We start from the raw sequence: 15,001 nt of genomic DNA, 5'->3' as shown, positions 1-15,001 counted from the left end.
GAGACCTGGCCGTGTGGTGCCAGAATAACAACCTCTCCCTCAACGTAATCAAGACATAGGAGATGATTGTGGACTACAGGAAAAGGAGGACCGAGCACGCCCCCATTTTCATTGACGGGGCAGTAGTGGAGCAGGTTGAGAGCTTCAAGTTCCTTGGTGTCCACATCACCAACAAACGATCATTTTCCAAACACATCAAGACAGTCGTGAAGAGGGCACGACAAAGCCTATTCCCTCAGGAGACTGAAAAGATTTGGCATGGGTCCTCAGATCCTCAAAACGTTCTACAGCTGCACCATCGAGAGCATCCTGACTAGTTGCATCACTGCCTGGTATGGCAACTGCTCGGCCTCCAACTGCAATGCACTACAGAGGGTAGTGCATTCGGCCCAGTACATCACTGGGGCTAAGCTTCCTGCCATCCAGTACCTCTATACCAGGCGGTGTCAGAGGAAGGCCCTAAAAATTGTCAAAGACTCCAGCCACCCTAGTCATAGACTGGCAAGCGGTACCGGAGCGCCAAGTCTAGGTCCAAATAGCTTCTTAACAGCTTCTACCCCCAAGCAATAAGACTCCTGAACAGCTAATCAAATGGCTACCCGGACTATTTGCATTGTCCCCCCTCCCCACACCCAACCCCTTTTTTAGCCTCTGCTGCTACTCTCTGTTTATTATCTATGCATAGTCACGTTAACACTATCTACACTACCAGTGAAAAGTTTTAGAACACCTACTCATTCAAGGGTTTTTCTTTATTTTTACTATTTTCTACATTGTAAAATAATAGTTACAACATCAAAACTATGAAATAACATATGGAATCATGTAGTAACCAAAGTGTTAAACAAATCAAAATATATTTTATATTTGAGATTCTTCAAATAGCCACCCTTTGCCTTGTTGACAGCTTTTGGCATTCTCTCAACCAGATTCACCTGGAATACTTTTCCAACAGTCTTGAAGGAGTTTCCAAATATGCTGAGCACTTGTTGGCTGCTTTTCCTCCACTCTGCGGTCCGACTCATCCCAAACCATCTCAATTTGGTTGAGGTCGGGGGATTGTGGAAGCCAGGTCATCTGATGCAGCACTCCATCACTCTCCTTCTTGGTAAAATAGACCTTACACAGCCTGGAGTTGTGTTGGGTCATTGTCCTGTTGAAAAACAAATGATAGTCCCACTAAGCCCAAACCAGATGGGATGGCGTATCGCTGCAGAATGCTGTGGTAGCCATGCTGGCTAAGTGTGCCTTGAATTCTAAATAAATCACAGACAGTGTCACCAGCAAAGCACCCCCACACCATAACACCTCCTCCTCCATGCTTTACGGTGGGAAATACACATGCGGGGATTATCCGTTCACCAACACCGCGTCTCACAAAGACATGGCGGGTGGAACCAAAAAATCTCCAATTTGGACTCCAGACCAAAGGAAAAATGTATACCGGTCTAATGTCCATTGCTTATGTTTCTTTGCCCAAGTAAGTCTCTTCTTCTTATTGGTGTCCTTTAGTAGTGGTTTCTTTGCAGCTATTCGACCATGAAGGCCTGATTCACGCAGTCTCATCTGAACAGTTGATGTTGAGATGTGTCTGTTACTTGAACTCTGTGAAGCATTTATTTGGGCTGCAATTTCTGAAGCTGGTAAATCTAATGAACTTATCCTCTGCAGCAGAGGTAACTCTGGGTCTTGCATTCCTGTGGCGGTCCTCATGAGAGCCAGTTTCATCATAGCGCTTGATGGTTTTTGCGACTGCACACATTTTCCGGATTGACTGACCTTCATGTCTTAAAGTAATGATGGACTGTCGTTTCTCTTTGTTTATTTGAGCTGTTCTTGCCATAATATGGACTTGGTCTTTTACCAAATAGGGCTATCCTCTGTATACCCCCCCCCCCCCTACCTTGTCACAACACAACTGATTGGCTCAAACACATTAAGAAGGAATGAAATTCCACACATTAACTATATTTTGATTTGATTAACACTGTTTTGGTTACTATATGATTCCAAATGTGTTATTTCATAGTTTTGATTTCTTCACTATTATGATACAATGTAGAAAATAGTACAAATAAAGAAAAACCCTTGAATGAGTAGGTGTGTCCAAACTTTTGACTGGTATGGATGATTTATAAAGCCAGGCACACTTAACAGTTAGGCTACTGATTTTAGACCTAATTAAGTTGGGGTTTCCTCTCTCCTCACTTTTTTTGACAATGAAGGGCAAAACAGAAGAAGCATGATTGACACTGTAATCCAGATGCATGCCTGGATAGTAACGACCTTGTAATTATCTTTAAGAATGTACTCATATTATTTATGAAACTGCTAGTATCACGCCACCAACATAATTGCGTTAAGAGTTGAAGGGGAGGGGAAACCCCGCCTAGAGAGAAACAACTTAGGTTTGGAAACAATAGTGGAGTGAAACTAACAGACATTAGTCATTTACATAAAGAGGAGTGACTATGTATGTTGTGTAAGAATGAAACTGTATAAAATGAGAGCTCTGAGTCAGTTGCTCCATGGACCACCTCGGTTTGTTACTTTGTCAGTACTGAATTCACAAGCTCTGGTGTCTGAGAAATATCTTTGAAGAATATTTCCATGACATATCTTGAAGTCACGAAAAAGATTGGCAAAAAGGGACCAGAAAACATGAGAACCTGCGGCTGTGGACGGCCTGGACGAACTACACAAAAAAGTGACCACTAAAAATTAAGCAAAGTTCTTGCTTAATAGTATAGAGTTTGTGTGGTTCGCTCCGGGGCCTGGCCTCAGCAGCAGGACACCAAGTAGGTCTCTCCAAATTTAAGAACTAGAAAAACATAAACGGGGAGCTTTTGATTTCAAAATGCATGCAAAAATAATGAAGGAATAAAAAGTCTCAAGGGTTGCAACAAGTAGAAAAAGCCTAGGTAGAAGTACATTTGCTCAGCCCATGTGGGTTGGTGGTTTGCTTGGGTGGTTTTGTTTCATTCAGTTCAGTTAAGTTGGACTGTTCACCTGTTTCATTCAGGTTGTTCATTTGATCAATCTGTTTGATCCGGTTGTTTTATCTGTTCGTTTTGCCCAGACCTGTTTTGTTCAACCTGTTCGAGTTGCGAATGCAACCTGTTCATCTTATTCAATCAGTCAGACTCAATTCGGGCATTCAATTCATCGGGTTCACTCAGTTGTTCGTCTGGTGCATTTGTTCAATTCGTCTGATTCATCTGTTCATCCTGCTGATCGTTCTGTTCGATTCATTTCAGCGCGAGCGGCTGCCCATCTGTTTGGGTAATTAGAAAAAGAAATCCTGCGGATACCGCTCTAGTGTGTTGAGGAAGTGAATCAATAAAGGGCTGCTTAGACAGGCAGAAATCCTGTATAAATACTGCTTTTTCTGTGTCGAGGAAGTGTATCAGAAAGATGGCTGAATTTGCAGGTTGTTTTTTGAAAACATAGAAAGAAAGTGTGAATATATATATCCGTCTCTGGTGGAGAAAGGGTTGCGCACCTCTCCTGGATCGTCACATAAAAGTAACCTGTGAGAGAGTACGCACCCAGTTTGCACGGGAAAGGAAGAGCGTGAATGAATGTGTGATTAAAGTACTAAAAGTGAGAAGTGTGAAAGAAATTCCTGTCCTGGGTGGGGAAGGGGCTGCGCACCTCTCCTGGACTGTTGCTTAAGAGTAACCCGGCATAGAGGACGCACCCAGTCTCGCACTTGAAGAGAAAGAGTGAACGGTGCGCGAATGCCCATTGAAGCACTAAGAGTGGAAAGATACACGCTGCCAAGCGGTTTGGAAATAACAAAAATAAGAATAAAAAGAAAATGTATGAGATTGTCCACACGAAAAAGGCGGACATCAGGAAATATAAGTGTAATAAGAGAAAACCGAACACACACATTTACAATAACTGAGTTCTGGCTAGGAGAGTCAAGATTGTGGACAAATTTCCAATAGGAAAATGTAAATAACAGGGTAAAAAGAAACTAGGGAACAAAGAATAGCACGGATATTACAGGAAGCTGAAAGGGGGTTGAACTTGGGACTGGCAGTGGGGAGTCCAAGAATACAGGTTGCAGAAATGAATAAAACAGCGGTAGAAATGTTAAGTGCCAGGTATCCTCTGTGCAAAGAATAACTAATAAAGATCTCCAACAAATAGGAACAACGCACCAAAAAGATGGGCACCAATTGGCCAGAAGGAGGAACGTTTGATGTCTCGGTGTGTGAGGAAATGGAGACACTGATAAAGAACTATAAAACAAATGACACAGGAAAGAAAAGAAAAGGCCAAAAGAGAAAGAGAAAATGTTTGCTGAAAAACAGCCCTGAATTCTGGCAAGCCTTAAGAATGGAATACCCGGCAAGAATTTACCCCAAATCACTGAAAGGGGGAGCACTGGGGGAGACAGAGAATCCAGTTGCCTATCTACACGGACGGCTGAAACGATGGAGACTGGAAACAGAACGAGACCCAGAGGGGGATCCACTGATGAGAACCTTGTTCCGAAACTCAGTGATAGAGGCCATGCCCCAGCCAGTGAAGACAATCCCAGGGTCCTGTGAACCCATGGGCAGGACCCAATCAGGGGTACTAGTGGTGCCCAGAGAGTCTTACAGGGGAGGGTCAGTTTCCAGTGCTAACTACACAAGCTGATCAGGAACCTACTCTGCGGGTTCAAATAGAAAATAGAGGCACACCCATCATGATAGACACTGGAGCCACTTACACTTACACTCCATATTATGCCTCTCACCTCCCCATGTCTGGCAAATACACCAAAACTGTAGGATTCTCGGGACAAATGCAGCTAATTCCAATGACATCTCCAGTTCACTTAACAGCTGATGATAAATCCGCAACCTTCCTTATATTAGTATCAGAACACACCCCTGTTAATTTATTAGGAATGGATGCTCTATGTAAAATGGGCATACAAATTCGGTGTTCCCCCGAAGGTGTGATTATAGATAAAGCAGGGTTAATCTTGCAAATGATAATGACAGGGGGCACAGCAAATGTATAATGGTTAGGAGGCATTGAAACGGAAGTGGATAAGACAATTAAGAAATGGGGTAGGTTTATTCAAGCTCAGATACCAGAAGCTGATCAGAGTACCATTGCACAATGCAATTTGATCCCTATCGTGATCATCTTTTGGAACAGCTATGGTTGTTAAATGCAAATGGGAAATCAGTACGTCTCAGTATATAATTATAGGAAAACAGGGAGCAGCAAAGGAAGTAACAGACAGGGAAAGCTCAGACTTTGTGGCAAGATGGTATAATGTTTCCGGGGCTGCCCCACACATTACCTTATTAGTAAATAAGGGAGTAATGGCTAAAGACCTAGGCCCCATGATGAAACGAGCAAAAGCAAGTCAATGGGACAAATCAGACAACCCGTTGATTTATCACTCAAAAAATAGAGCTTTTATTAAAATATTGACTACCACATTAATGACTGGAGACCCAATGGAGGTAGAAGTTACAGTCAAACAGCAAATACAGTTAGGGGAAGCAACAGAACCAGAAAACCAGCAAAAACAGGAAATGGAGAGAAACATACCGGATGGGTTATGGTCACAACATGATACAGATGTTGGATTGGTAAAATCAGCAAGTACTATATGCGTCAAGATAAAACCAGACGCTAAGCCCCCTTGGAAGGCTCAATACCATATGAAACCTGAAGCAGAAGAAGGTATTAGCATGACAATAAAGGGACTAATAAAAGCAGGGGTGCTGATAGAAACACAAAGCTGTTGCAACACACCTCTGTTACCGGTTCTTAAAGCGGATGGGAAGAAGTGGAGGCTAGACCATGATTTAAGGGCAGTCAATTATATAGTACAAGCTGAACCTCGGAAAGACGGAGCTGCTCTTCCTCCCGGGGAAGGACTGCCCGTTCCATGATCTCGCCATCACGGTTGACAACTCCGTTGTGTCCTCCTCCCAGAGTGCAAAGAGCCTTGGCGTGACCCTGGACAACACCCTGTCGTTCTCCGCTAACATCAAGGCGGTGACCCGATCCTGTAGGTTCATGCTCTACAACATTAGCAGAGTACGACCCTGCCTTACACAGGAAGCGGCACAGGTCCTAATCCAGGCACTTGTCATCTCCCGTCTGGATTACTGCAACTCGCTGTTGGCTGGGCTCCCTGCCTGTGCCATTAAACCCCTACAACTCATCCAGAACGCCGCAGCCCTACTGGTGTTCAACCTTCCCAATTTCTCTCACGTCACCCCGCTCCTCCGCACACTCCACTGGCTTCCAGTTGAAGCTCCTATCTGCTACAAGACCATGGTGCTTGCCTACGGAGCTGTGAGGGGAACGGCACCTCCGTACCTTCAGGCTCTGATCAGTCCCTACACCCAAACGAGGGCATTGCGTTCATCCACCTCTGGCCTGCTGGCCCCCCTACCTCTGCGGAAGCACAGTTCCCACTCAACCCAGTCAAAACTGTTCGCTGCTCTGGCACACCAATGGTGGAACAAGCTCCCTCACGACGCCAGGACAGCGGAGTCACTCACCACCTTCCGGAGACACTTGAAACCCCACCTCTTTAAGGAATACATGGGATAGGATAAAGTAATCCTTCTAACCCCCCTAAATGACGTAAATGTAATTGGCCTGCTGAAGTTCCAAACCCTCACACGCTGCTGACCAATGTTCCCCTGGAAGCCAAATACTTTACGATGATTGATCTATGTGGAGCATTTTTTTGTGTGCCCCTGGCGGAAGAATGCAGACATTTGTTTGCATTTACGTATAAAGGAAAACAGTACACATACACCCGCATGCCACAGGGGTTTAAGCACTCGCCTCGTTTGTTTAATCAGGTACTGAGAGCAGACCTGGAGGAATTAGTACTTGAAGGAACATTGATTCAGTATGTAGATGATCTGTTGATCTGTGCCTCCTCCTTGGAACAATGCCATGCTGATTCTATAAAAGTCTTAAAGCAATTGGCAGAAGGAGGGCACTTGGTGTCAAAAACAAAACTCCAGTACTGCCAATCCCAAGTTGAATACCTAGGACGAACAATAGCACATGGAACAAAGGCAATGGCACCAGGACAACTAGAAGGGATTAGCAAAGCGCCACTTCCCCAAACAGTGGCTCAGATGATGACATTTTTAGGAATTACTGGATTTAGCTCGGACTGGATAGAAGAGTATGTGGTTAAGACAGCCCCTCTGCGAGAAATTATGAAGGAAGCAGGATAGCTAAACCTTAGGGCAGGTCTTGAGTGGAACAGTGATGCCCTGACTGCATTTGAAACACTGAAAAAAGAGATGCAGTCCGGTCCGGCTCTGGCAGCCCCAGATTATACAAAACCATTCCTGCTGTATGTGGTGAATAGATGTGATAGGTATGCGGCGGCAATACTTATGCAGTAAACATGCAGTGGAAGATGCAAACAACCCATTGCCCATATAATACCAAATTGGACTCTGTTGCCCAGGGATACCCACCCTGTTATCAGGGCTTAGCTGCACTACAATATGCATATGATAAAGCCTCCACCATCACCATGGGATATCCAATTACAATACACACACACCATAAAATAGTGGAGTTCATAGAGCAGGGAAAATGTGTCTTAACCAATGCTAGAACCTTAGAATATATGACCCTACTAACCTACCAAGATGTTTCCATTAAACGATGTAGCACGGTGAACCCAGCTGAAAGAATTCCATTAGAACTTGAGGGACAAGCACATGACTGTGTAGCAGAATCTCTGACGTTTACCAGGCTTAGATCAGACCTAGAGTTAACCCCATTGCTTAACATGGGGGAAGAGTACGTAGAATAATATTTTGTGGATGGGTCCTGTTATAAAGACCATACGGGAAATCATGCAGGTTATGCAGTGGTACGAAAACAAGGAAAGGAGCTTAAAGAAGTGATAGCAGAATACTGTCCACAACCATGCTCAGCCTAGTTAGCTGAACTAAAAGCACTTACCGCGGCCTGCACTCTAGGAAAAAATAAGACAGTTCACATATATACTGATTCGGCATATGCACATGGGGTATGCCACCTATTTGGGGCAGTCTGGAAACAACGAGGATTTAGAAAAAGTGATGGAACACCCATTCAACATCACGAGCAGATCGTAGAACTAATGACGGCATTAATGTACCCCACAAAGCTGGCAATAATAAAATGTCAGGCGCACAAAAAATGAAATTATTTTGTTTTTAGAGGCAATAACGCGGCAGATGAGGCTTCCAAAAAAGCATCTAAATGCACCATCCCAATATAAACGGTACCAATGGTATTTATCGAATCTGCACCGCAACCAGATGATATAATTAGGATGCAGAAATGGGCAGGGACTTATGAACAAACAATGTGGCACCAAAGAGGGGCCACCAAAGACATGACAGAATTATGGAGGTCTCATGAAGGAACCATAGTAGCACCCACTATGTTGCTTAATCTGCTGATAACTGATGCGCATGGTTTTGACCATTGTGCAAGGGTGGAAGTGGTAAGAAAGAAAAAAAAAAGGATAATGGTCTTCATATTTGCAAGCAATGGTAGATGATGCATTGGCAAAATGTGAAGTTTGTGCGCAAAATAATGTGCGTAAAGGCATAACCACGCCTATAGGTCACATACCAGTCCCAGAGCAACCATTTCGACACCTAGTCATGGATTATGTGGATATGATAAAAAAGGTAAATGGCAAGAGATACATGCTTGTGATAAGTAGAGGTGGTAACATCAGCAGACCTTGGATCAGGGACAGTAATTAAATTCCTAACCAGAGAAGTAATAGCCAGGTTCGGAATACTGACAGAAATCAGCTCAGACAATGGATCAGCGTTTATTTAGAAAACGGTCAAACAAGTGCTACAACAGTTAAGGATTAAGTAAAGACTGGGATGTGTATATCAACCAGTCGCAAGGGATGGTTGAGAGAATAAATGGAACCTTCAAGGCTAAATTGAATAAAGATCTGTACTAGTGCAAAGCTTAACTGGGTGGAGGCACTACCACTTGCTTTAATGAGTTATCGCATGCAATCTAACAGAAATACACACCTACCCCGCATGAAATGCTTACAGGTCGACCCATGCCAGTGCCAATTCTAAGAGGACCCTATAAAGGTCCCTTATTGGAACAATTAGAAATGGAACTTAAAGAATATGTGAGACAACTAACTGATATACATAAAGTTATTTATATTCAGGAAAAAAGGCAAGAACCGGAACCCAGACCAGAGGAGCCAGGCCCAGTGATACCAGGGGACCAAGTTTACATCTGAGCGTTCTGCAGAAAGTGGAACGAGCCCAGGAGAGAAGGACCATACACGGTGATCCGAGCAACACCCACGGCGATACAGTTGGAAGGAAGTACAACGTGGTACAATCTGAACCACTGCACCAGGGTCCCAAAGGAATCGGCGTACCACCGGCGAGCCATGAGGAAGCTGAGGATATTGAGGCACCAGGCAGGGTCAAAGAAGAAGAAGAAGCAAGCACGAGCCTCAGCACAAATATCGAAAGCCAGCAGATACTCCCTCCTGAAAATGCAGAGTCAGGGGATGGAGCCTGCTGACGTGTGGAATATTACTAATGGGATACCTGTTGTGGCAGGTGCCCCAAACACAGGTAATAACCCAGGCAACGGAGGGACAACAGGCGATAGAGGGGAAAGTGACTCGCCCACCATCGAGGATAGCGCCTTCCCCACCATTGACTTCTCTGTCCTCCAATGGTCCCCCTAGCGGTAAACGGAAATCAGATCAGTTGAAAAACTGCGGAATGGCCCTAACACTGATAGCAGTTAACCTAGGAAAGATGGTAGTGAGTTTGCCCACAACCATACAGTATTCAAGGGATAGCCTTACTGAACCAGGGAGAATATCTATTATGAATAAAGATCAGGTTCTGCTCACAGGATGGCCAAAATTAGGCAGATGCCAAATAGAAGGGTATGTGTTAATTAGGATGAAATGGCTTAAAGACCATTGTGTAGAAATAACACACAAAAGAGATGTGAATAGGAGGCCTCTAGGAATAGAACATGCAATAATAATGGATATAAAACAAGCCAAACGTCTTATGATCCCAACAATACCTGAGAAACTAACTCCTGAAACTAAAATGAAAATATGTAGTCTAGCGGTTCTAATGGCAAAAATACCTCAGCAAGTGGAGGCCAGACAATGTAACCTGATAGGTCAGATGCATCAACAACCCAGTATAGGAATAACCACACTTAAGGTAATGACTAGTGATCAAAAATGGAAGACCTGGGTGACTCAAACAGAGGATAAATGCAAACTAGATGAACCAGGTTATAAATTGAAAACATATGGAATAGAAGTTAAGTGTCACTACAATTGGTGTACCTTGATAGATTAAATAGATATTACTCTGACCAAAGAAGATGTAAAACAGTACCTAGGACAACAAGTACCAGCATTAGAAATACATTCTCCTGAGAAAGGAGGAACATGCAATATAACCCTAGGAGATGCAAATAGAAAGAGAAGGGACTTGCCCACTAAATGGTACTGCCCTCCCAACCACCACTCCACCCTCAACAGAACAGACAAAATCAGCAGGGGGTCTACAATGGCTGTGGAATATCCTAGGGAGCATAGGTAATTTAGAACCATCATCAAACACGATAGCAACTCCTAAGACAGATGAAACTACCCCTAGAAACAGGGATAAGGCATGGGAGGAAGGATTTTTAAATGATTGGTATAAATGGGCACTGTACTGTATTGTCTAGTATGCGCCCCCTCCCCATTGAAGGAACTGATAGTAGTACCTAGTCCGCACAGCTACAGGGACTGCGCTGACTTTAATCAGAAATTCTGTTACCTCAAAAGATCAGAAAGACCCTATTGCCCTGCGGAATGCTTATCCTACTTAGGAAGTCCCGACCACCACAAGTATTATATTCAAACAGGATGGGGGGAGTGGTGTAAACAATTAGATGTCAGAAAGAAACTAGAAAAATGGAAACACCTGAGAAATATCGAATAGATTATGGGCAGAAGTATGAGTGCTACAACAAAACAATGATTAGGGAAATTTTAAGGGAAAGTGTGAAACTACATGGCACCTGAATAACGATATCTCCTGGAATGCAGACACCCCCCGAAGAGCAACCTATCAGGCAGCAGGGTCAAGTACTGGTGATAGTTACCCCTGGGGGCCCTGGGGAATGCGAGAAGCAGACACTGGCACTACCACTGATCTCTCCTTATGAGGAGCAGTCGGTGGCGGTGGTAGACTTCTATTGGATATGTGGAGGATAAAGAGTTAGAGCCACCCTGCCTAAAAAATGGAAGGGAATATCTGCTCGAGTACAAATGCTTCAGGAAATAGGTATATCAGACTGGGAGTCAGTAAAAACAACAGACTGGGATGCACAGAATAACTATAAAATAATAAAAAGAGAGTGTCAGACTGACCTCGATGTATATTTCCACTCAATAGGTCAGCCTAGAGGATGTGCAAAGCTGCCATCAAGGCAAAGGGTGGCTATTTGAAGAATCTCAAATATAAAATATATTTTGATTTGATTAACACTTTTTTGGTTACTATATGACTCCATATGTGTTATTTAATAGTTTTGATGTCTTCACTATTATTCTACAATGTAGAAAATAGTACAAATAAAGAAAAACCCTTGAATGAGTAGGTGTGTCCAAACTTTTGACTGGTAGTGTATATGGATGATTTATAAAGCCAGGCACATTTAACAGTTAGGCTACTGATTATAAACCTAATTAAGTTGGGGTTTCCTCTCTTCTCACTTTTTTTTGACAATTAAGGCAAGGGCTGTTTTCTCGTCTCCTAACTCTGCTGCTGCCTCCGCCACATTTTTCTCAACACCAATATGCTGGTTAACTTTGCTATTATCCACATAACAACATGGTCTAGGAAAAGGCGCCAATTCAACAGCGCACTGATGTTTCAGAACCACGGACAGCGACCGCTATCAAACGCGGGAGAAAGTGCATTTGATGTAAAATAATATTATTTTTATTAGTGTTGCACCATTGTCCTTAACCATATACAATTTCAGTAACACATGCCTTAGAGTGATGGACTTTGCCATCCCCACGGCCTCCACAATGGATTAGTCCACTCAGACAGGCGCAAATCAGACAGGTGTCTTGTACACCATTATTGTATTATTTTTTTGCTACTGCTTGACTAAAGCGATCTCGGTCGACCAACAGCCTATCAACCAAACAATCGACTAAATGGGGTCAGCCCTACCGCCGTTATAGCTGCATGGATCAAAGTGCTGATGCAAGAGGCCTAGAACCTGTTTCCCTAGAGTATTCAAGTCGTCCAGCTCCATCGGCACCCACCGCAGAGTCCAACTGATCACTGTGTCGGGAATGGAGCGTGCATAAGCACTGACGGGATGGCCTTCTAGAAAACAAGAACAGTCAGACATAGGACATCCCCAATAGATGCCATAGGACAAGGGATGCATAAATGCACAGAACTGTTAGACTCCATACTGCTACCCCGTAACCCCACCAACTGCGCATGACATGGAAAATGCTGGTTTGCTAGCTGGCGAATCACATACTCACTTGCAATGTTGAGAACTGCCAGTTGAGGGAGTTCCCTCAGCCATGTTTTCAGGTGGCACTTTCTGGAATCCACAGGCACAGGTCTCTGTAGTCCACAGATAGGCTGTGCAGGGAGGGCAGGCACTTTATCGTCTCTTCATATCAGGTGGGCTCCATGTAGTCAAGAAGCTCCAGACTGGTCAAGCAAGGTTGCCTGACCTGCGGATCTTCTAAAGACTGTTTGTCCTTATTGCAGAACTTAATAACATGCAATTTATGATGATATAGGTTACTACAGACAATGACATACAGTGGGGAGAACAAGTATTTGATACACTGCCGATTTTGCAGGTTTTCCTACTTACAAAGCATGTAGAGGTCTGTAATTTTTATCATAGGTACACTTCAACTGTGAGAGACGGAATCTAAAACAAAAACCCAGAAAATCACATTGTGTGATTTTTAAGTAATTCATTTGCATTTTATTGCATGACATAAGTATTTGATCACCTACCAACCAGTAAGAATTCCGCACTCACAGACCTGTTAGTTTTTCTTTAAGAAGCCCTCCTGTTCTCCACTCATTACCTGTATTAACTGCACCTGTTTGAACTCGTTACCTGTATAAAAGACACCTGTCCACACACTCAATCAAACAGACTCCAACCTCTCCACAATGGCCAAGACCAGAGAGCTGTGTAAGGACATCAGGGATACAATTGTAGACCTGCATAAGGCTGGGATGGGCTACAGGACAATAGGCAAGCAGCTTGGTGAGAAGGCAACAACTGTTGGCACAATTATTAGAAAATGGAAGAAGTTCAAGATGACGGTCAATCACCCTCGGTCTGGGGCTCCATGCAAGATCTCACCTCGTGGGGCATCAATGATCATGAGGGAGGTGAGGGATCAGCCCAGAACTACACGGCAGGACCTGGTCAATGACCTGAAGAGAGCTGGGACCACAGTCTCAAAGAAAACAATTAGTAACACACTACTCCGTCATGGATTAAAATCCTGTAGCGCACGCAAGGTCCCCCTGCTCAAGCCAGCGCATGTCCAGGCCCGTCTGAAGTTTGCCAATGACCATCTGGATGATCCAGAGGAGGAATGGGAGAAGGTCATGTGGTCTGATGAGACAAAAATAGAGCTTTTTGGTCTAAACTCCACTCGCCGTGTTTGGAGGAAGAAGAAGGATGAGTACAACCCCAAGAACACCATCCCAACCGTGAAGCATGGAGGTGGAAACATCATTCTTTGGGGATGCTTTTCTGCAAAGGGGACACGACGACTGCACCGTATTGAGGGGAGGATGGATGGGGCCATGTATCGCGAGATCTTGGCCAACAACCTCCTTCCCTCAGTAAGAGCATTGAAGATGGGTCGTGGCTGGGTCTTCCAGCATGACAACGACCCAAAACACACAGCAAGGGCAACTAAGTAGTGGCTCCGTAAGAAGCATCTCAAGGTCCTGCAGTGGCCTAGCCAGTCTCCAGACCTGAACCCAATAGAAAATCTTTGGAGGGAGCTGAAAGTCCGTATTGCCCAGCGACAGCCCCAAAACCTGAAGGATCTGGAGAAGGTCTGTATGGAGGAGTGGGCCAAAATCCCTGCTGCAGTGTGTGCAAACCTGGTCAAGACCTACAGGAAACGTATGATCTCTGTAATTGCAAACAAAGGTTTCTGTACCAAATATTAAGTTCTACTTTTCTGATGTATCAAATACTTATGTCATGCAATAAAATGCAAATTAATTACTTAAAAATCATACAATGTGATTTTCTGGATTTTTGTTTTAGATTCCGTCTCTCACAGTTGAAGTGTACCTATGATAAAAATTAGACCTCTACATGCTTTGTAAGTAGGAAAACCTGCAAAATCGGCAGTGTATCAAATACTTGTTCTCCCCACTGTACATAGCAATATTTCAACATGGACTTCACACACTAAACAGAACATAGACCTATGAAGTGATCAGCTAGTGGAAACCAAGTGGTAGGTTTAGGCTTATCATTCATTGTACCACCAATGCTTTGTATAAGTAGTAAAAATAAACTTTGGTACAATCAATCACTGTTGTCTTGGGTTGTAACTCTGTGCCTTACCTGGAGAGCCATTTATTGTTTTGTCAAGATTAAAATAACAATCTGTGAGAGAGCCATGTTGTGTTCCCATTTTCAAAGACCGACGCTTCAGATGTGGCAAGCGGTTAAGCATTATGTGGAATGTCTGTCTTGGGTTAAGATGATTGCCTTCGTGATAAAAGAGATGCCAGATGGGGTCTTTGAGACAGCACTAATAATATCTGCTCTTGGAGCACAGTGCATCTCACACATAATAAAATGAGTCACAACAATGGAATCAGACACTCCCTGGCCACAGCTACACCTGCGAATAGCCAGCCTCTTCAAGTTATGAAATTGCTTGATAATTTCA

The 15,001-nt window shown here is 43.8% G+C and overlaps 1 protein-coding gene across 1 annotated transcript in view; it reads right to left on the bottom strand.

The window, feature by feature from the left end:
* Nucleotides 1-15,001, bottom strand: part of LOC311103132 (transcriptional repressor protein YY1-like) — a 964,063-nt gene that overhangs the window by 904,973 nt on the left and 44,089 nt on the right. The window lies entirely within an intron of this gene.

The sequence above is a fragment of the Coregonus lavaretus genome (assembly GCF_964263955.1).
Source record: "Coregonus lavaretus genome assembly, chromosome: 27".
Taxonomy (NCBI): domain Eukaryota; kingdom Metazoa; phylum Chordata; class Actinopteri; order Salmoniformes; family Salmonidae; genus Coregonus; species Coregonus lavaretus.
Note: the sequence above shows the minus strand (reverse complement) of the source record. Positions and strands in the feature narration are given on the sequence as shown.